General features: G+C 43.8%; 1 protein-coding gene across 1 annotated transcript in view; it reads right to left on the bottom strand.

Moving 5' to 3' along the window:
* The window catches only part of LOC126248595 (rho guanine nucleotide exchange factor 17), a 650,439-nt gene that overhangs the window by 257,922 nt on the left and 369,707 nt on the right, over nucleotides 1-22,810 (bottom strand). The window contains exons 3-4 of the mRNA XM_049949719.1: nucleotides 12,005-12,082; nucleotides 3,381-3,485 (exon numbers count right to left, since the gene is read on the bottom strand). The gene's annotated coding sequence lies outside the window, so the exon portion shown is untranslated. The remainder of the gene's footprint in view (nucleotides 1-3,380; nucleotides 3,486-12,004; nucleotides 12,083-22,810) is intronic.

Genomic DNA, 22,810 nt, shown 5'->3' with positions numbered 1-22,810 from the left:
TCAATCACATGTGGGAACTAACATCCTGAGGAAGATAAAAACAAAGACCAAAAACAGTGCTGAGAATATAAAAGAAACTAAGGATTAGCTCGTATAGAAAGTTGTGTTCTGAATGCTGTATAATAGTGCTAATTTACTTAAAAATATTGTTTGCATTTCAATAAATTTATTTCTTAGTGTTTCTGTAGTGTGGTGTCAGGTAGTTACAATAAAACTGATGGTGCTCTGGGTGCTGCAGTGCAGGCTGCATACATCACAGGTTTTTGAAACATCGTTGATATGTTCATTAGTCAGTGTGCTCATGAAATATGCTAAAAGAAATAACAGTTACACTTTCTGCCTGTAAGTGAATATATGGTACTGTAGGTAGTCAGAATGTGGTGTGGGTGCAATAAAAAGGGAGGAACGATCAAACACATGGTAATGGTGGTTCTGGCAAGTTTTTTAGGACATAGTCACAAGTTACAACATCTGTATGCTTTCCTGACTCAGTGAAATGCTGCATCTGTAACATGGCCTGGTTGACAGTTGCTCACAGAACATCTGGTATGATCAGAGCAATATGTTGTCATATGCTATCCTTCAAATCGGGAAGCCTCTGGGTACATCCTTAATAGACACAATTGTACAAATGCCCCCACAACTAGAAGTCACATGGATTTTGGTCAGAGGATATGGAAGGCCAAACATCTTGAAACTGCCTAGAGATGATGTGGTCATTACAGAAGGTTTCCTGAAGCAAATCTTTCATCTGGAAAGTGAAATGTCTTGTCATCCCATCTTGCATGAAAATAGAGTTGTGGACACAGTTGCTTTTTTGCAAAGCTGGAATAAAGTTTTGCACAAAGAGGTCTTTATAACATGCAGATGTCACTGTATGCCAAACAGACATATGAGGTGTCGTCTCCTCAAAGAAAAATGAACTGCTGAGTGCAGTGCATGTTCCTGCACAACACGTGGCAGAGTAGAACCCCATATGCAACAGTTTTGTGCATTCACAGCACTGTGCAGGGTAAAATGAGCCTTGTCTGTCCAAAGAATATTCACCACCCAAATGTCATCCATTTCCATGTGTGCCAAAAAATGAGGGGCAAAGCTGTGGCATTGTAGCCTGTCTTAGGGTTTCATTTGGTGGATATTCAGAATGTCATAGGGATACCAACATAAAATGCACCACAAAAGCTTTTAAACTACTGACTAGAGGAGAGATAATTTCAGTGACACAGCTCAAGCACTGGCTGTGGAATGTAAAGCATGTGCTCACAGTTGGCTATAGCTATAGCAATTTCATCAACAACTACCATGGGAATTTCTTGATCATATCCTTTAGCCAACTGTTTGACATGAGGTGTCTTCACAGCTGTCCGTGATATTTCTGCAATGCAGGGCTGCTATTGCTGCCATTCTGCTACAACAATGTTACCAGCAACACATGATCTTTCTTCTCAATAGCCATTGTGTTTTATACAGAAAACCTCAACATTATTAAACCTTTACACCAACAGTCATTTCACAAAAGAAATAAACACACATTGCTAAGTCACAAACACCATACTGACATCAAAATAGGGAACATTTCACATTCTGATAGCTTCATATTTTCACCTGAACTGTTTTTCCAGCAAACTCTGAAAGATCACCAATTAATGAACATGTCTACTATATTTTAGCATCCTGTGATGTATATAGCCTGTGCTGCAGCACTCTGAACACTGGCTGTTTAATTATAAGAACCTGGTATATATGTATAGCCTTTTTTGTGTACTTTGGTTAGGCTTCAAGATGTACATTACTGACACTGCTTATTAGCACTTATCTGTGTAAAAACAGCCCCTTAATTACTTTTGAGTAATATTACTTATACTACTACTACTACTACTACTACTACCATCACCACCACTAGCACTACATTTCTCTCAGAAGCTTCAAAACTGATTGGTCTTTCCAGTTGTAACTGCACTGCTTAAAGAAACCTCACTTCTTTTTCTTTTGAAACTAATAGTTTATGGCCCAAAACTGAAAGCTGAGCATCCTTCATGAATTACAATATTTTGTTGTCATTGTTTCCACTGTTGAGGTGACTGATTTCTCAAAGCAGACTGAAGAGCAGAATAGGATTTAGCAATTTTCATACATATAGGTAGGATACTCAGTTGACAAAAAAGTTGTAAGCATAACTGAAAAGTAGTAGGGTCAAAATATATCAAAAAATACCTGGCTACAGTGGATTAAGTTATCATATGTAGAAAGCAATAATCAACTCCTGTCTCCACTTTTCTCCATTAGTATAATGTCTAGTGAAGTGCAGTATACTGTCTAAAGCAGTTTACAAGTTGACAGCTGTTCTACTTTCACTATGTTTCTGGATGTTGTAATGGTACAGACTAGAATCCTATCTGATTCCCTAAATTTAGTACAGAATCAGATACACAGATTATAATTATGTAAACTTTTGCACTTATTATATAAAGTGTCCCAGCTAATTCTGATTTATTATCTGTCCAAAACTGTAATTATACTAAATACTCTACCATTAAACTTCAAATTATTATTGTCCTGTGTAAAACCACTTTCAAGAACATATTCTGGCTACTTGAACTTAACTTAAAAACATTTATGAAATTTCTACAAAACTTTTGCCTGTATAAATTTGTCAATACTGCATCAAAGAGTATTTCACTGATTCTCTATGAGAAAGATACTGCTATCAAAATTTTGCTTGTATACAGTTCCTAACCATATCTTGTAGTAACAACTTCTGTATGCAAATTATGTGATATGTAAAACTTCTAATTGTAACTCCAATTATAAACTCATCTAAACAATATCATGCAATGTGGAGATTGCTATATGTTTTTTATACCACAGCAGCAGTGCCCGCCAGTTAGTTTCTTCTATGTCTCATATTAGTTTGTGTTGAGTCAACAGAGTCTGCGCAGTTGGTGCCCAAAATGGGTAAAGTAATGTATTTACTTGTCTGGTGAAATTTGAAACAATAAATAAAGAGTAATTTGAAGTGACGTTGGGTTTATTAACAAATTTACAGAATAGCCAGGCAGAGTTACACCTCCCACAAATGAGTATATTTCCAAAATTCTTTCATTTGCACATTTCCTATTAGTACTTTTATCTCTCAGTGATGTACATCAGCAGATTTTCCAATAGAATCACCTGTCATTTCTTTTAAAGTTTATTATTTCACAAATTTTTTAATGGTAGATGTTACAACATCCTGGTAAGTCATTTCAAAGTACAAATAATTAGACGCTTGGATATTCTAGTCATTAACTTACACAAATTTTGTTGTTATTGGTTAATCTGTAATTAAAGTATCTTCTGATGCAGATCAGTGAGAGAGGAAATTAAGAACTATTACTTACTGCCTCTACAAAAATATCTCCAATTGTTTGCTGCTGGTCCCAATCATCTAGCTTCTTCTGAAGCTCAGCTAAAAACACCTCATGGTGAGAGAGAATAGATGGAACCTGAAACAAGGGAACAACCAAGTAAGAAACTGTCTCAACAGTTGGAGTATTACAAGCAAGAGAACTGGGTGGGGAGAGGCTAAAACACTCACTGTAATTGGGAGGACCCTCATCCAGGGTTTTGTGCTGTAATCTTAACACTGATTTCCAGAAATTTTCAGAACTGGCATGACATATACAGGGAAAAACTGTAAAATGTCAAATTTAACATATTTCACAGTAAGTTTCTATCATAATCAGAAAATAGCTATCTCAACATACTAAAGAGAAAGGACACAAAGAGGTAATGTAAAAATTCATGGATCACTAATGGGATTATAGGGTCTTATAAACAGAAGGGAAACATTTATATGTTGATAATAACAAGTGAAGATCCTGCATAAGTTGCATGCTCCAAAAATTATGCCACATTATTAGAGTTATAAGAAAGTAAAATCTACATCTAGCGCTGGCCGGGGTGGCCGAGCGGTTCTAGGCGCTACAGTCTGGAACCGCATGACTGTTGCGGTCGCAGGTTCGAATCCTGCCTCGGGCATGGATGTGTTTGATGTCCTTAGGTTAGTTAGGTTTAAGTTGTTCTACGTTCTAGGGGACTGATGACCTCAGCAGTTAAGTCCCATAGTGTTCAGAGCCATTTTTTTTCTAACAAGAGACACAACAAAAGATCACTGAACAAGGTAACATTTCTATTGATCTGAACAGAAAATATGTTGAGAGAAAGTGAACAGTAATTTGGAGTGGGGCAGTGAAAGGAAAGGGATAGCAGGATAGGGTGAGGGGTGGGTGGGTGGAGAGAAAAGCAATGTCAGGCAGGGTGTGTGGGGACTAGATGATGGCCTGACGAGACTGCCAGGCCCAGCATCAGGACGTGGGGTGTGGGGAAAACAAACGGGGAGAGGAAAAGGAAAGGAGCAGAGACGGGGAGGGGATAGGATAGGTGGCTGCAGTGGCAGAGGGTGCCATAAAATGAGGGTCAGGGGATGTGAAAAAGGAGGAGGTGATATGACAGAGGGGGCAGAACCTTGTGGGTGGAGGGTGCGGGGACAGTAGGTTACCACCATAGGTTGAGACTAGAATAATTTACAGCGTGAAAATGTGTTGCAAGGGTAACTCCTATCTGCACAGTTCCAGAAAAAATCTACATCTACATCCATAATCTGCAAGCCACCTGACGGTGTGTGGTGGAGGGTACCCTAAGTACCTCTATCAGTTCTCCCTTCTATTCCAGTCTCGTATTGTTTTTGCAAAGAAGGATTGATGGTATGCTTCTGTGTGGGCTCTAATCTCTCTGATTTTATCCTCATGGTCTCTTCGCGAGATATACATAGGAGGGAACAATATACTGTTTGACTCTTGGGTGAAGGTATGTTCTCGAAACTTTAACAAAAGCCCATACCGAGCTACTGAGCGTCTCTCCTGCACAGTTTTCCACTGGAGTTTATCTATCATCTCCGTAACGTTTTCGCGATTACTAAATGATCCTGTAACGAAGTGCGCTGCTCTCTGTTGGATCTTCTCTATCTCTTCTATCAACCCTATCTGGTACGGATCCCACACTGCTGAGCAGTATTCAAGCAGTGGGCGAACAAGCGTACTGTAACCTACTTCCTTTGTTTTCGGATTGCATTTCCTTAGGATTCTTCCAATGAATCTCAGTGTGGCATCTGCTTTACCGACAATCAACTTTATATGATCATTCCATTTTAAATCACTCCTAATGCGTACTCCCAGATAATTTATGGAATTAACTGCTTCCAGTTGCTTACCTGCTATTTTCTAGCTAAATGATGAGGGATCTATCTTTCTATGTATTCGCAGCACATTACACTTGTCTACATTGAGATTCAATTGCCATTCCCTGCACTATGAGTCAATTCGCTGCAGATCCTCCTGCATTTCAGTACAATTTTCCATTGTTACAACCTCTCGATACACCACAGCATCATCTGCAAAAAGCTTCAGTGAACTTCCGATTTTATCCACAAGGTCATTTACGTATATTGTGAGTAGCAACGGTCCTATGACACTCCCACCTGAAATCACTCTTACTTCGGAAGACTTCTCTCCATTGAGAATAACATGCTGCGTTCTGTTATCTAGGAACTCTTCAATCCAATCACATAATTGGTCTGATAGTTCATATGCTCTTACTTTGTTCATTAAACGACTGTGGGGAACTGTATCGAACGCCTTGCGGAAGTCAAGAAACACGGCATCTACCTGTGAACCCGTGTCTATGGCCCTCTGAGTCTCGTGGACGAATAGCGCGAGATGGGTTTCACACGACCGTCTTTTTCGAAACCCATGCTGATTCCTACAGAGTAGATTTCTAGTGTCCAGAAAAGTCATTATACTCGAACATAATACGCGTTCCAAAATTCTACAACTGATCGACGTTAGAGATATAGGTCTATAGTTCTGCACATCTGTTCGACGTCCCTTCTTGAAAACGGGGATGACCTGTGCCCTTTTCCAATCCTTTGGAACACTACGCTCTTCTAGAGACTTACGGTACACCGCTGCAAGAAGGGGGGCAAGTTCCTTCGCGTACTCTGTGTAAAATCGAACTGGTATCCCATCAGGTCCAGCGGCCTTTCCTCTTTTGAGCGATTTTAATTGTTTCTCTATCCCTCTGCTGTCTATTTCGATATCTACCATTTTGTCATCTGTACGACAAACTAGAGAAGGAACTACAGTGCAGTCTTCCTCTGTGAAACAGCTTTGGAAAAAGACATTTAGTATTTCGGCCTTTAGTCTGTCATCCTCTGTTTCAGTACCATTTTGGTCACAGAGTGTCTGGACATTTTGTTTTGATCCACCTACCGCTTTGACATAAGACCAAAATTTCTTAGATTTTCTGCCAACTTTACTTTCGAATTCATTGAACGCCTCTCGCATAGCCTTCCTCACACTACATTTCGCTTCGTGTAATTTTTGTTTGTCTGCAAGGCTTTGGCTATGTTTATGTTTGCTGTGAAGTTCCCTTTGCTTCCGTAGCAGTTTTCTAACTCGGTTGTTGTACCATCTCTTACGATCTAGCTTGGCACATACTCATCTAACGCGTATTGTACTCTGGTTTTGAACCATGTCCACTGATCCTCAACACTATCTGTACTTGAGACAAAACTTTCGTGTTGAGCCGTCAGGTACACTATAATCTGCTTTTTGTCACTTTTGCTAAACAGAAAAATCTTCCTACCTTTTTAATATTTCTATTTACGGCTGAAATCATCGATGCCGTAACCGCTTTATGATCGCTGATTCCTTGTTCTGCGTTAACTGTTTCAAATAGTTCGGGTCTGTTTGTCACCAGAAGGTCTAATATGTTATCGCCACGAACTGGATTCTTTGTCCCTGCCACCCGTTATGAACGTTTGAGTCTCCCAGTCTATATCCGGCAAATTAAAATCTCCACCCAGAACTATAACATGGTGGGGAAATCTACTCGAAATATTTTCCAAATTATGCTTCAGGTGCTCAGCCACAACAGCTGCTGAGCCAGGGGGCCTATAGAGACATCCAATTACCATGTCTGAGCCTGCTTTAACTGTGACCTTCACCCAAATCATTTCACATTTCGGATCTCCGTCAATATCCTTCAATACTATTGCACTTCTTATCGCTATAAACACGCCTCCCCCTTCACTGTCCAGCCTGTCTCTGCGGTATACATTCCAATCTGAGTTTAGGATTTCATTACTGTTTACGTCTGGTTTCAGCCAACTTTCTGTCCCTAGTACTGTATGGGCGTTGTGCCGTTTATTAATGAGAGCAGTTCTGGGACCTTTCTATAGACGCTCCTGCATTTTACTATTAGCACATTAATATTGTTATTCCCTGTTGCATTTTGCCTACTCCTACCTTGCCGCGTCTCAGGAGGCGTCTTGTCGGGCATAGGGAGGGAATTCTCTAACCTAAAAAAACCCCATGTGCACTCCACACGTACTCCGCTACCCTTGTAGCCGCTTCCGGCGTGTAGTGCACGCCTTACCTATTCAGGGGGACCCTACATTTCTCCACCCGATAGCGGAGGTCGAGACATTTGCACCCCAGATCTCTGCAGAATCGTCTGAGCCTCTGGTTTAAGTCTTCCACTCGGCTCCAAACCAGAGGACCGCGATCGGTTCTGGGAAAGATTTTACAAATAATTAGCTCAGATTACACCCCGCGAGCGAGGTTTTCCGCCTTCGCCAATTCCGCCAACCGCCTGTACGAACTGAGGATGACCTCTGAACCCAGACGGCAGGAGTCATTGGTGCCAACATGAGCAACAATTTGCAGTCGGGTGCCCATCACCCGCCTAACGTTGGAGCTCCCAATAACTAATAAACCCCTCCCCCCGTGTGCCTGCTCGGACCTTGCTGAAGGAGCAGCCACATGTCCACTCACAGGCAGAGCGGGCGATGCCACACGGCCAGCCACCACATTTACCCTCCGCCTCGTGCGCCGCGGACGCCGCTGAACCCGCCACTCCCCTTGGGGAGAGGGAGGCCCAACCGCGCCCGGTACCCGCGAAGATGTCTCGACAGCAGGGACAGTGGGTGAAGCATGTAACACCTGTGGTGTACCATGCGACGCACCAGACTCCCCACTGCCGCTACACTCCGAGGCAGCAGCCTGAAGACGGCTGACCGCGGCCATCAACACGCTCAGCTGTTCGCGAACAGTGGCCAGCTCCTCCTGCGTCCGTACACAGCAGTCACACATTCTATCCATCCTAAGAAATCAATTTACTGTAGAGAGTTAATCAACTTTTAACTAGACTGCTAATTCACTAAAGGCGGCTGATTGTTGACTAAACTGTGATTGCTAGCCACTTCTTGTAGAAAACAATGAAAATAGCACTACCTGTCTCTGGACTGTATTGAAAACAAACACTAGCACTACTGGCACTATGGTTGACTAAAGGGAGTCTCTCTGACTGTATTCAAAATAAACACGAAATCTATGTAACACTATTACTAGCACTCGACAATTAAAGCTTCCTAAAAGCAAAAACACACGGAAGAAGAAGTGACAAGATAGTGGTGAAGGGGAGGATTGAGATGGCCTAAGTTGAGAAGCAGGCATTGAGATCAAGCATGTTATGTTCAGGGTGGTCTACTTTGGCAGTGTCGACTCATCCTGGTGGTGGTGGTTAGTGTTTAACGTCCCGTCGACAACGAGGTCATTAGAGACGGAGCGTAAGCTCGGGTTAACGGGGGATTGGGAAGGAAATCGGCCGTGCCCTTTCAAAGGAACCATCCCGGCATTTGCCTGAAACGATTTAGGGTAATCACGGAAAACCTAAATCAGGATGGCCGGAGACGGGATTGAACCGTCGTCCTCCCGAATGCGAGTCCAGTGTGCTAACCACTGCGCCACCTCGCTCGGTGACTCATCCTGGTGGACAGCTGGTTGGCAGTCATAACAATATAAAAAGCTGTGCAATAGTTGTAGCAGAACTGGTATACGACATGTCTGCTTTCACAGGTAGCACAGCCTTTGATGGGGTAAGATAAGCCTGTGACAGGACTGGGATAGGAAGTGCTGTGTGAGAGGACTCAGCAGTTTCACACCTAAGTCTATCACGATCCCTGATGGTGTCCCAGATATGTTCCACTGAGATTAGATCAGGTGGATTTGGGTCCAAGACCTCAACTTGAGTTCACTATCATGCTCCTAAAATGACTGTAGCACGATTCTGGCCAAGTAACTTGGAGAGTTATGCTGCTGGCAGATGAAATTGTCGTCATGGAAGACATCAAACGTGAACAGATGCAGGTGGTTTGAAAAAATGTTCACACAGTATTACCACACGTGCCATGGAGCCCAGATAAATACCCCCCACTGCATAATATTTCCGCTACTGGCCTGTGTCCGTGGTGCGATGCATGTTCTGAGCAGCTGTTCACCTGGATAATGGTGTATCTGGATACGGCCACTGATCTAGTGTAATGAGAAACATTTTTCATCTGACCAGACGACACTTTTCTATTGATCTGCAGTCCAATCTGAGTGAGCCCATGCCCACTGCAACCGTAATTAACGATGTCATTCGGCCAATTTGGTAACACATAGGGGATGTCTGCTGCAGAGTCTCATGTTCAACAACGGGCACTGAATGATGTGCTCTGAAACACTTGTGCCTGCACCAGCACTGTACTCTGTCGTCAAATTTACCACAGATCGCCATCTGTCCAGCTTTTCGGAGGGGTCAAGCCTCTAACCTCTACGTCCTTGGAAGTCCACACCTTATCTAAGACCTTGCCGTCTACTAATGGTTTTACCGTCCTAGAACCGCTTTCCACAGATGCTCAGTGACAGGTGAACAGCCGTCCAGTTTCGCTGTTTCTGAGATGCTCGTAACCAGGCACTGGGTAATAACAGTCTGCCTCTTCGTCAAAGTCGCTTTGTCAGTGGATTTCCCCATTTGTTAGAATGATTCCTCATTCCTCTCTGCTCTCATATATGTATATACGCGACAAGGGTACAATATGTGATCAAAAGTATCCGGACACCTGGCTGAAAATGACTTACAAGTTCGTGGCGCCCTCCATCGGTAATGCTGGAATTCAGTAAGGTGTTGGCCCACCCTTAGCCTTGATGACAGCTTCCACTCTCGCCGACATACGTTCAATCAGGTGCTTGAAGGTTTCTTGGGGAATGGTAGCCCATTCTTCACGGAGTGCTGCACTGAGGAGAGGTATCGATGTCTGTCGGTGAGGCATGGCACGTAGTCGGCGTTCCAAAACATCCCAAAGGTGTTCTGTAGGATTCAGGTCAGGACTCTGCGCACGCCAAGCCATTACAGGGACGTTACTGTCGTGTAACCACTCCGCCACAGACCGTGACTCATGAACAGGTGCTCGATCGTGTCGAAAGATGCAATCGCCACCCCCGAATTGCTGTGCTGTGATAGTGCCACGCAAAAGAACAAGGGGTGCAAGCCCCTTCCATGAAAAATACCACACCATAACACCACCACCCCCGAATTTTGCTGTTGGCACTACACATGCTGCCAGATGACGTTCACTCGGCATTCGCCATACTTATACCCAGCCATCGGATCGCCACATAGTGTACCGTGATGTGTCACTCCACACAATGCTTTTCCACTGTTCAGTAGTCCAATGTTTACGCTCCTTATACCAAGCGAGGCGTCGTTTGGCATTTACTGGCGTGATGTGTAGCTTACCTATGAACAGCCGCTCGATCATGAAATCCAAGTTTTCTCAACTCCCGTCTAACTGTCATAGTACTTGCAGTGGATGCTGATGCAGTTTGGAATTCCTATGCGATGGTCTGGATAGATGTCTGCTTATTACACATTACGACCGTCTTCAGCTGTCGGCGGTCTCTGTCAGTCAGCAGACGAGGTCGGCCTGTACACTTTTGTGCTGTACGTGTCCCTCCACGTTTCCATTTCACTATCACATCGGAAATGGTGGACCTAGGGATGTTTCGGCTCTAAGCATTATGGGACTTAACATCTGAGGTCATCAGTCCCCTAGACTTAGAACTACTGAAACCTAAATAACCTAAGGACATCACACACATCCATGCCCAAGGCAGAATTCGAACCTGCGACCGTAGCAGCAGCGCGGTTCCGGACTGAAGCGCCTAGAACCGCACGGTCACAGCGGCCGGCGGGATGTATAGGAGTGTGGAAATCTCGCGTACAGACATATGACAGAAGTGACACCCAATCACCTGACCACGTTCGAAGTCCGCAGAGCGTCCCATTCTGCTCTCTCATGATGTCTAATGACTCCTGGCAGTAGGTGGCACAACAATGCACCCAATATGAAAAACGTATTTTTTTGGGGGGGGGGGGAGGGTGTCCGGATACTTTTGATCACATAGCGTGGCCGTTGTGTCTCGACAGCTGTCCCAGAAGCAGCAGAGTTTTCCCAAGTTCGTACAGATATGAAGTATCTGAACAAGGACGTCCATACGATAGTTCGTAGGGTGGGGGAGGCCCTAGACATGGGGATATGGAGTAAATATTTTACTAGACAAATGGCGACTTGTAAGTAGCGATAAAAATGTTTCTTCCGATCTTGTTAAAAACCTATGTAATACCGACTTTTAAATCATCGTCTTGAAAGACAAACACCTGACTACAATATACTTACTTTTTTTCTGTCGCAAAGAGCTAGGGATGGATCGCCCCACCATCTTGTCCACGAGTATGGACGCCCTAGAATCTTAACTACATCTAAAGTAAGCTGCGCCATTTCCTTCTAGTCACGTGCGTTTGAAGTATCCGTTTTCGTAATTGGTTCTTATTCCCAGAGGACAGAAACGGAGATATGTAAGCTGTAAACTGTGTACACATCTGCACTGTATCATATTCAAACAGAACATTTCAGTTTTCTACAATTTTACTGGAAGGTTCCTTTCCGATTCCTGATTAGTGATTTGAAGCTTGATAAACCAAAACTGTGGCCGCTGCCCACGATGAAACTCAATGCCGCAGCTGCAGAGACATAACGGCCACGTTTAGCAGCTATCCTTGGCGTACCATAGAGGCTCACCTGATAAAATATCTCGTCCACCAGCGCAGAATCGACCAGACCAGCATTTTCCGGACTCTTCAGCTGCTTCAGGTATTTCTGAAACAATACAGAAGAAAAAAATTACTAGAAGGAATATCAGTAGCTTGTTTGGGAAGAGCTAATGTCGGGCCTACTACATGTAGCGAAACCTTATCGCCAGCTAGCCACCTGCTCATTGCTTACACGACTATAAACTTGGCTGCTATCAGAATTCTTTGAATTCCGCAGTATGCACACAAGTTTGCAACACTGTAGATTACGGCAAACTGTACAGGCTTTTCTCAGACGCTTGCGCAGCACATTGTTGGCATAGAGAATGTAATATAAAGGTATAAGTCGTGTCTTCAAGCTCGATTATTCACTATTCTTATAGAACTTTATGTTGAAAATCTGCTCTCAGGAACTCTTATATTTTATCTACTATTAACAATACATTTTGAAGCTATAGCTACGCCACCAGGTATAGGGTGTTAGAATTATGTATTTTTCTATAAAGAGTGTGCAGATTAACTAACAATAAAGGGTTACACGACATTAGAGTTTTAATGGCATTAGAATATTTATGATTCTCCGTAATGAAAAAATAAATTAGTTGTTATAGCCTATTTATTGTGAACGACATATGGTATGCTTCGTCCTTCACAATACAGGCTGAGTCAAAAGTCGCAGTACACCCCGTTATGTCAAAAGCCCTGTATGAATGGAGAAACCTGAACACTGCAGTAACGCATGGGTGACGTAGTCCATCTTTTATGGTATGTACCGAACATGGGAGCCACCTTGAAATCGACCATCTTGAATCTAAGTCAATTTTTTTTTAATGGAAAGGGGGTCGTGTGAAATATCAAATAACATCAGCTTTCTCTGACAAGTTCATTACTGTAAACAGATTCGAAGTAGTAGTTAAGGTTCAAAAGTTACAACACGTCTTGATTGGAATTACAGGTTGGACTTTTCTCCATAAATGACAGTCATTTACTGTGTTCAACATGCTATCTGTCTCAGTAAATGCACATTTGAAGGCGCTGAATCCAGTCGTCACGCACTCGCAGAAAGATTTGTACAGAAATGCTGGCACAGGCTTCTTTAGTGTGTTGCTCGAGATGGTGTCTGTTTCTTATTTTCTCTGCATATACGAGTTGCTTTAAATGACCCCACAGATAACAGTCAACTGGTGTGGGATCTGGGTGGTCATTCCACAGAGCCATGTCGGCCAACCCAATGAGCAGGAAATTGACCATATATCCACAGACGAAAATTTGCTCCGTAGTTGGTGGAGATCCATCCTGTTGAAAGCAAGAGGGAAAGCTGCCATCTTCATCCAGAACTACGGGAAACACCACTTCTTGGAGCATTTCCAGGTAGCGTTGAGCATTTAGGTTCTGGTCAATGAAAATGGGTCCATTTACAATTCCACACTACACCATAATCTTTATGTCACCAACTAACTTGGAAGGTTCCATCTAGTGTGGATTCTGTTAAGGCATCCGGCCACCCTCTACCAACAGCGATTGCCAGATCCAGACTAAGATGCCGACCCCGAGCAGATACGGAACACGGCCAGGAAAAATGAGGAGGAGGAGAAGAAGAAGAAGAAATGATTTACGCCAATAGTGTATATCCTAATCGAACAGTGATGGATCTCTCTGGCTATTTATGAGCAGTATGTTACATTTATTTACTTTCAGTGTCAACTACTTGTACCTGCACGAATCGTTGCTCCTCTACACTTCGTCACTGTAGTCTTCTGACGTTGCAACTTTCCTACGGACAGCAGCATCGCCCTTGAGCTTATGGGCAACAACGCACTTGCCCGCCGGCCGCTACAGCGCGCGGCGTGCGGTTCTGCGGTTTCCGCGGGTTACAACGCACTGGCCCGCCGAAAGCCGCGGTGTGTGGACTAGGTCAGTGATTTGTTCTGCGGGTCCCGTGGCAGTACTCGCTCTCTCAGTCGTTTCGCCAAGAATATGCGGCTGGACGGAAGGTGTTTATTCCAGTTTTGGAAATAATAAACCAAAATGGAAGTACCTGCAGAAGGTGCTGTGGTACGCCAGTTGAAGAAGCAAAGGCTTCGCAGAAGCAGAAAACACATATACTGGGTTCACCCTGTAATGTTACTTGAATTGCGTAACCATTACGGCACCTCAACTCAACCTTTCGATAACAGCAATATTCTACTGAGTTTCTGTAAAGTAGTTGACATATTTCTGAGACAACATTCGGATTTGATTTCATTAATGTAGAGGTACTTTGATACATCGATATGTTTATGTTCAAATAATATTATTCTTATGTGTATTCTTTCTTTTGTCACTATGATGTTTGACGTACTTGTAACTCTTGATTTTTGGGCGCGTAAGCGATTATTAGAGTTAGAGAGTCGGACCTTGAGAAAGTCAAGTCTTGATCGTCATGTGGGAAAGACGCATATTGTAGCCAGTTTATAAAATGTGAACTTTAACAGTGAGGAAGATGTTTTCAAGTATGTTTTGCATTGTGAAGTGATGTTTTGTGTGTTACGTGATATTGCAGTAAAAGTAATAAAAAAGAACTGTAACTTAAACTCGGAGTGCTGATTACTTTTTTACATCACCGTTGTCCTGCAAAAGTGTAATCTTCAAGAATGGTTTGTGAAGCGCATCTACAAAACTTTTGAATATCGCAGAAAAAACCTAGGCCTCTTTGCATCCGAGCTTGGAATCATCACCACCTAGATTTTCGACGATTGAGCCATGATTCTACAACGAGACCAGCGTGGGAAACAGGAAAAGATGAGTGCCTAATTTATTCATTATTACATGAAATGAATTTATTAACTATGCACTAATGACACCTGCCACATAATAACTTTGTTGTTGCCCGAAAATACCGTACTTAGCAGCGTGAGCAACACCACAATCATTATTAAATTTTGACCTTTGTTGTGGCAGGGTTGGTAGAACCCTTTCCCAGATAAGAGAAATATCAATGGGTCTTTCATGACCGTATACAAGGAGTTAACAAAATATGAGGATAATTTTTTTTAATTACACCAGAACGTCAGCATCTTGCTTCGACAAATTACTTTGAAAATTAGGGGAACAGTAACTGGAACGACGTTAAAATTGCGCTCGTATATAGATCCTGAAGAAAACCTACTGGTATCAATAATGTAAGCATGTTACCGTTCTACTTAAATAATTTAATATCATCAGATGATCTGTGTTACGTGCTTCGAAAGGTTCAGATCTGTTAGTTATTAGGAGATACAAGATGTCCTCTCGAATCGATTCTCCAGCTAACTGTACTACGTAATTTTCATAAAAAACATTCAAAACAATCTCAACACTGGCAAAATTTTAACTGCGCGATTGTATAACTGACAAAATTCTGCGTGCAATAGACTCGGCAAGTACTTTTACGGAGGTATGGGCCAGCAGAAACGCACAGGTCACTCAATTCAAGCGAATTACGGGCCGTTAGTTTGTTGGTGCGGAGCTGGATCCCGACAGCGCACCAAACGTGTTCCATAGGGTGCAGATTAGGCGAATTCGGTAGCAAATTAATTTAACTATCGTACTCCTAAAATAACTGCAGCACGAGCTTCACCTGTCACACAAATAGCTATACTGCTGAATGATGTCATTGCTGCCAGAAAAAAACATCAAGCATTAAGGGATGCGGGTGGGCCACAGTAATGTTCACACATTCCACAGCTATCATGGTGCCATTTTTTTAACTCTTTATTTCAACAACAACATGCTTCATGAGAAACTTACCACCTAATACATTAGTGGGTCCTAATTGATACCAATGATTACAATACTGCAGCATTTGTTAATTAGTTACTAGGTATGTTAATTGTTTGACTTCCCCTATGGGCATTCTAAGTACTACCAGTTTTAGTTCTACTATTAATCGACGCTGCCTGCTGCGTTACATGCGTGCCAGCGTGTGCCCCTGGTTCCGGGCTGGCCCAGAGTCGCTGCAGTTTTATACTAGTGGTGTTATCCTAACTTATCCTACTCTAATCCTACTGTCGAATCCGGTATGTGTCCAATTCGGTCAGAGTGTGCACCCTCCTCCTAGTCCTAGACGTGGCGGATCCCAGCCGTGAAGCGGCTGGCCAAATTCACGCCCCGGCGGAAAGGGACAGGTGCACAGAGTCTGATCGCGTTTAAGTCTGGTTTAATCTACAGGGTGGCGCAGGGGAACGGGAAATTTTGAACGTTACAGTAGACAGCACTGTAACGCCGGCAGATGTTCGAAACTTTGCACAATTGATATGAACGCATTGCCATTTAGTAATCATGGAGAATTGGACTGGTGCGGAACGCGCAGTAGCTGTTAGTGCGTTTTACAAAAATGGCGATAGTGCGACTGCCGCGCAGAGAACATTTCGACAGCATTACCAGCTTGGACGTAATGGACGTGTCCCATCTGCGCATGCGATTACAACGTGGGTGCGTAATTTTGAAGAAACAGGATCCGCCTTGAAAAAGAAACCTTCAGGTGGCCTTCCAACGGTACGTACCCCAGAGAACATTGCAGCTGCTAGAGCTGCAATCGAGAGAAGTCCTCGCCGCTCCGTTCGACAGCATGCATCTTCGCTAGGGATTAAGCGACGAAGCTTACAAAGAATACTGCACGAATTAGACTTCCATCCCTATAAGTTGCAGATTGTGCAACACTTACATGAACGAGACCCAGCATTACGTATGGAGTTTAGTAGCCAGATATTGGCTAAAATCAACGAGGACGCGAATTTCCTAGGTAACTTATGGATATCAGACGAAGCCCATTTCCACCTGAACGGATTCGTGAACAAACAGAATTTTCGTTATTGGGCACAGGACAATCCTTGTGAGTTTCACCAGCGACCACTACATAGCGCCAAGGTCACAATATGGTGTGCTGTATCATGTCATGGTGTTATCGGCGCTTATTTTTTTGAACGTGAGGATGGTAGTGCAGTGACAGTAACATCCGCTCGATATGTTGAAATGCTTCAAACATTCATTCTTTACACCGAGACTGTACGAGTTTAATCTTAACGTCGAAAACATGTGGTTTCAGCAGGACGGAGCCACGTCACACACTGCTCGACAATCGATGGCAGCAGTTCGTCAATTGTTTGGAAGACGCATTATTTCACGTAACGGTGACATTGCATGGCCTGCGAGATCCCCTGATCTTAGTGTGTGCGACTTCTTCCTGTGGGGATATCTTAAAGGCAAGGTGTACCGTACACGTCCTGCAACAATCCATGAACTGAAGGAGAACATTGAAAACGAAATCACTGCCATTCCCCAAGATTTGCTACACCGCGCATTCCAGAGTTATCATAACAGACTGTTAGAGTGTGAACACCGAATGGGAGCACATCTTTCCGATGTCATCTTTAAAAAGTAAAGAGACACTTTTGGACATTTTGATTGTAAAGACATACTGAATAATGGCATACTGAGGACATTCACTTACGTTAATAAATTACTAGTTTTATGAATTTATTCATGGAAATGACGTTATTTCGAAATTTCCCGTTTCCCTGCGCCACCCTGTATTATTGATTGTTCCTTAGATATTGTTTTAGTACTTTGCTTGATATCTCATCAGCAAGGTTGTTTAAGATTTGAAAATGGTCCTCATGCCTGAGCAGGTGGTACGTGTCATTATTTGGTAACTGAAGTCTTAGTTGTGATGCGACGTCGTCGAAGAGGTGGCACTCATACACCACATGGTCCGGGGTGCCCTGTGGAGCCCCACAGTCACACGTTGGTGTAGCCCGTTTCCCAAACCGGTATAGGTATGTCGGATAGGGTCCATGTCCGGTAAGAAAGTGCAGCAGTCCTGTTGACGGCTTGAGATGTTTGAGCTGGAGTCGCTCCTTGATATTAGGCAACAGTTCGTGTGTTCGACGACCTGTTTTGTCATTATCCCATTGCTCCTGCAATAGCTCCTCCCCCCTATGTTTAATTTCAGATTTAGTGCCCAAGTGTGTCCCCATTAGTTCAAATATTTTATCCCTTTTTCCCTCTTGAACCCAATACCATGCAACCTGTTTCCTCATTTTGATATCCAGGGGACAAAGACCCACTATTACTAGTAGCGCCCCTCCCGGTGTCGTCCTGTATGCCCTTACAGAACGCAGGAGCATATTTCGCTGCACTCTCGTGAGCCTGTGAGCCCAGACTGCTGACTCGTATCCTACAATTGATGTCAAAATGCTGTTATGATACAATTTTATTAGGTCAGGTGGCAAATGAAATCGCTTATGTCCAATCCCCATCAAGTTGTTTAATGTTTCCAGGGATCTCTGTGTCACTGTGTCAATATGTGATGTATAGCTCCACTTCTCATCGACGACTACGCCTAGGTATCGGGCCTTACGGCGCCGAAGAATTGGCGAGCGGTCTATTCTTACCGCAGGATTCCTGATTCATTGTCTCTTGAGTAGCAAGTATGTGGACTTACTAGGTGATATCGTCATTTTGGTATTGTGAGCCATGTAATTGGATATGGCCCTTTCAATTTTAGGTTTCAACTCTTCGTGGCTACGACCGCCAACCAGCAGGAAGATCAAAATTCAAATGGCTCTGAGCACTATGGGACTTAACTACTGTGGTCATCAGTCCCCTAGAACTTAGAACTACTTAAACCTAACTAACCTAAGGACATCCCACACATCCATGCGCGAGGCAGGATTCGAACCTGCGACCGTAGCAGTCGCGCGGTTCCGGACTGCGCGCCTAGAAACGCTAGACCACCGCGGCCGGCCCAGCAGGAAGAGGTCGTCTGCGTAGGCTACGCCCTCTAGCACATCATCGCTAGTCTGCAGATTATCTAGGAGTGACCAGAATGAGATTTTCACTCTGCAGCGGAGTGTGCGCTGATATGAAACTTCCTGGCATATGAAAACTGTGTGCCGGACCGAGACTCGAACTCGGGACGAAATGTTCCAGGGCTTGACAAAATTATCTTAGAGAAATTCTGAAATAGTTGTGTCTGTGAATGGCTGTTTGTTAGTTGAGCACATCAGCACGAAATCTTATTTTGTGTAAGTATATCTTCAGCTTGTTTGAGTATCTTCCCTTGTTTTCTGTGTTCAGTATTTATTTCATCTGAACTTTCAACCACAGTCAACACAGAAGCGTCATATTGTACAAAGCAGAGCTAACAGTACAAGTCGTAATCATAAGGTTTTGATTAACACCTTGGTAAAGTAACGTTCCATTATAAATCTGTTGTTGGTATGCACTTACATGTCTACGGTCCTAGTACAGATTGAAAATCAAGCGCCACAGCACTTTAGCACACCGTTAGAAAGGCCAAAACAAAATAGCGAAACCAATCGATAAAGTAGAATGTTGTGCACTAATTCGTTTTATGAATCTGAAGAGGAACAGCATAGCATTTACTCATTTTAAATGATGCGACACATGTACCCGACAGAAACTTCGACATCGATTCATCTGACTGGTGCGTCGGGGCTGCTGTAGCATCTGAGGGCAGCCAACCCCTTCGACACACCTTAGATGGGATTGTCTGCCGTCAGGCGCTACAACAGCAGCGAAGCACCACTCAGCTGAATCGATGTTAAAGTTCATGACAAGCAAATTTTTAAAATGCTCAACAAAGGTGCGAGGGTTGCATCAAGGGTGTTGCCGAACTGGGGGTTCTTACAGGGACCGTTTGGGATTTTCTTCACACACATGTCCACGTCGCACCTGCTCGCGATTACGTCACAAGAGGGCACGTAACAGGAGGGCTGAAAAAGTATAAATACCCTTTGTTGCTTTGGATCACGTTTAAATTTCGTGGAAGGTTTTGAATGGTCCCTAGTGGTTCCACACCGTATACCAGAGCAAAAATTGCGGTCACACTACACTCCAAACAGGTCATATAATATTTAATGGGGCTGCACCTCCACAATGTCCTTAGAATCGGGTTGAATCGTCTAGGGGGGGGGGGGGGAAATCAGTAGTGTCGAACGTTGTCAACAATGTCATGCTGCTGTTCATCGCACTGCGAATTGTCATTTTAGATCCCGAAATATATGCGAATCAGCGCCCTAAGGGAGAGGATGGTTTCATTGACTCCCTTTATGCCACCGTCCGATGGCTTTTAGGGTCTAGAGGTGGTACATCTGAAACGTTTTCCTCTGATACCCACAAGCAAAGCGCGTGATTTCAACGCTGGGGGTCACTGTTCTAATTTCCATCGCAGAGGCGTCCATCGTGTGACACGTTCACTGCAGCATTGGGCAGAATGTTGATGAAATTTGTGTCAATATGATACCAGTAAAATACCTTGCATCTCATATGAACGTCTTGTCTGTGGCGTTTCTTTCTCATGTATCGACATGTAGCTATTTCAAGCGTCGCCGAGCCCGAGGGCGTCGTCGCAGGGCGCCAGGCTTCTGCGAAGTTACAGGAGAAGGCTGTAGGCCCGTTGGAGCCAGATTTCACGCTTATGCGTTGCAATGGGAGACACTTACGGGGCTTCAAAAAAGTGGTCATTGGATTTTGTTGCGCAGTATATAACGACTAGGGGCCAAAAAACTAAGTAAGGCTTGAATTACAAAAGGGAAAGGATATACACTGAAGTGCACCCGGAATTTTATTAGTATCTCAACAATAAAATGCTTCGTAGGAATAGGAGCTACTCAAATAATACTATATTGCCCCTCTGCATATTTGAGTAATGGACACAGAAATCAAAGTCTCTGGACAACAGGCTTATTGGGATATTCAAAGTTCATTTAATTTAAACTCCTCGTAAAATACACTGATGGAAAAAAAATCGCAACACAAAAAAAAGTAGAGTAATGAAATTTCGGGAATACATTTCTCTAGGTAACATATCTAAGTGATTAACAATGCAAGACCACAGGTTAATGTAAGCGCGAGATAAGCTATCGCAAATGCGGATTGCTGGAACATTACTAACTGGTATAACCGCCAGAATGTTGAATGCAAGCATGCAAACTTCTGTTGTTTAGGTGCCGGATGTCAGTTTGTGGGATGGAGTTCCATGCCTGTTGCACTTGGTCTATCAATTCAGGGACGGTTAGTGCCGTTTGTGGATGACGCTGGATTTGTCGTCCGATGACGCCCAGTACGTGCTCGATTGGAGACAGATCTGGTGATCGAGCAGGACAAGGCAATATGTTAACACTTTGTAGCGCATGTTGAGTTACAGTAGCGGTATGTGTGCGAGCGTTATCCTGTTGGAAAACACCACCTGGAATGTTGTCCACGAATGAGAGCACAATAGGTCGAATCGCCAGACTGACGCACAGTTTTGCAGTCACGGAACGCGGGGTAACTCGAGAGTGCTCCTGCTGCCATACAATATCGCATCCCAGACCATAGCTCCAGGTGTAGGTCCAGTGTGTCTAGAACAGAGACAGGTTGGTTGCAGGACCTCAACTGGCCTTGTTCTGACCTACACACGGCCATCAGTTGCACCGAGGCAAAACCAGCTTTCATCAGAAAAAACATCAAACCTCCAACCTGCCCTCCAAGGAGCTCTCGCTTGACGCTACTGAAGTTGCAGACAGTGGTCATTTGGGGTCAGTGGAATGCAGGCTACAGGGCGTCTGGCTTTGAGCTGTCCTTGTGGTACCCGATTTGTAACAGTTCATTGCGCCACTGTGGTGTCAACTGCTGCTCGAATTGCTGCTGTAGATGCAGTACGATACGCCTGAGCCATACGCCGAACACGATGGTCTTCCCTCTTGGTTGTCCTCCGTGCCTGTCCGGAGCCCGTTCTTCTTGCAACCGTACATTCTCGTGACCACCAGCAATCATGTACAGTGGCTTCATGTGCACGACCTCGTTCAAATTTAATGAGGTGCTGATATTGGCGTCTCTGTCGCCTTAAAGGCATTCTTGACTAACATCAACACATCACGTCCATTCTCAAAGGTAACTAGCGCTCACGACCGTTACAGTGTGTATTAAAGGAAACCTGATCTGCATCCTCATAGTGGTGGTACTAGAGTCACTCTTATGCGACTTGCGAAATTTGAATAGACATCACCTTGCAGATGTAGAAATACTCCTGCAAACTTCCGTTTGTGTTGCATAGCTCCTTCTTGGTGTTGCGATATTTTTTCGTCAGTGTAGTTTGTGTCATAGATTTATCACTTTTCATTGTTTTTGGATCTCCAATAACTTTAATCAATTAATAATTAACTGACTATGTATAAACAACCGTCAGCTCATAAATCAGCCAGCCTGAGTACGGTTGTTTGGCTGCTTCCCACGCTCGTTAAGACAAAAGCTGGACTCGTCGCCGAATTTCGTCTCAGAGAATACGTTGCATATGCAGTTCAAATACGATAACACACACAACAAAGTTTACAAGTCTCACAGACAAACCGCGGACACTAGTTCCCTCCCTTAGGTCAAAATGTACTGCAGATTCTTCCTGACGTCGGTCCGCCACCCTTCCCCTCCTAGATCCGCTGCACTCTACCTGCAGTCAGGCCAGTAACACCGACGCGGGCTGTGAGCCCTGTAGGTTTCGAAGAAGTGACGCTACCATGGGACGACGGAAACTGCCTCGTTACTTATTCAACCGGATCAACTCGGAGGCTCAGATTCAAATAGCCCGAAAGCTCCGCCGTCGGAAAAACCGCTCCATAACTAGCACTACCGTAAACTATATGGAAGGATTTGGAAACCAACACGAAGATATGAGCAAATGTACTTCCGTAGTTTTTTGCCTCCATACCTGACACATAGAAGCTATAATATTCAGTTGGTCCAACCCTTCTCCAATACTGTCCGTGTCACTGGG

The sequence above is a fragment of the Schistocerca nitens genome, chromosome 3, assembly GCF_023898315.1.
Source record: "Schistocerca nitens isolate TAMUIC-IGC-003100 chromosome 3, iqSchNite1.1, whole genome shotgun sequence".
Classification (NCBI taxonomy): Eukaryota; Metazoa; Arthropoda; class Insecta; order Orthoptera; family Acrididae; genus Schistocerca; species Schistocerca nitens.
The sequence above is the reverse complement of the archived record's forward strand: the minus strand, read 5'-3'. Positions and strand labels throughout refer to the sequence as shown.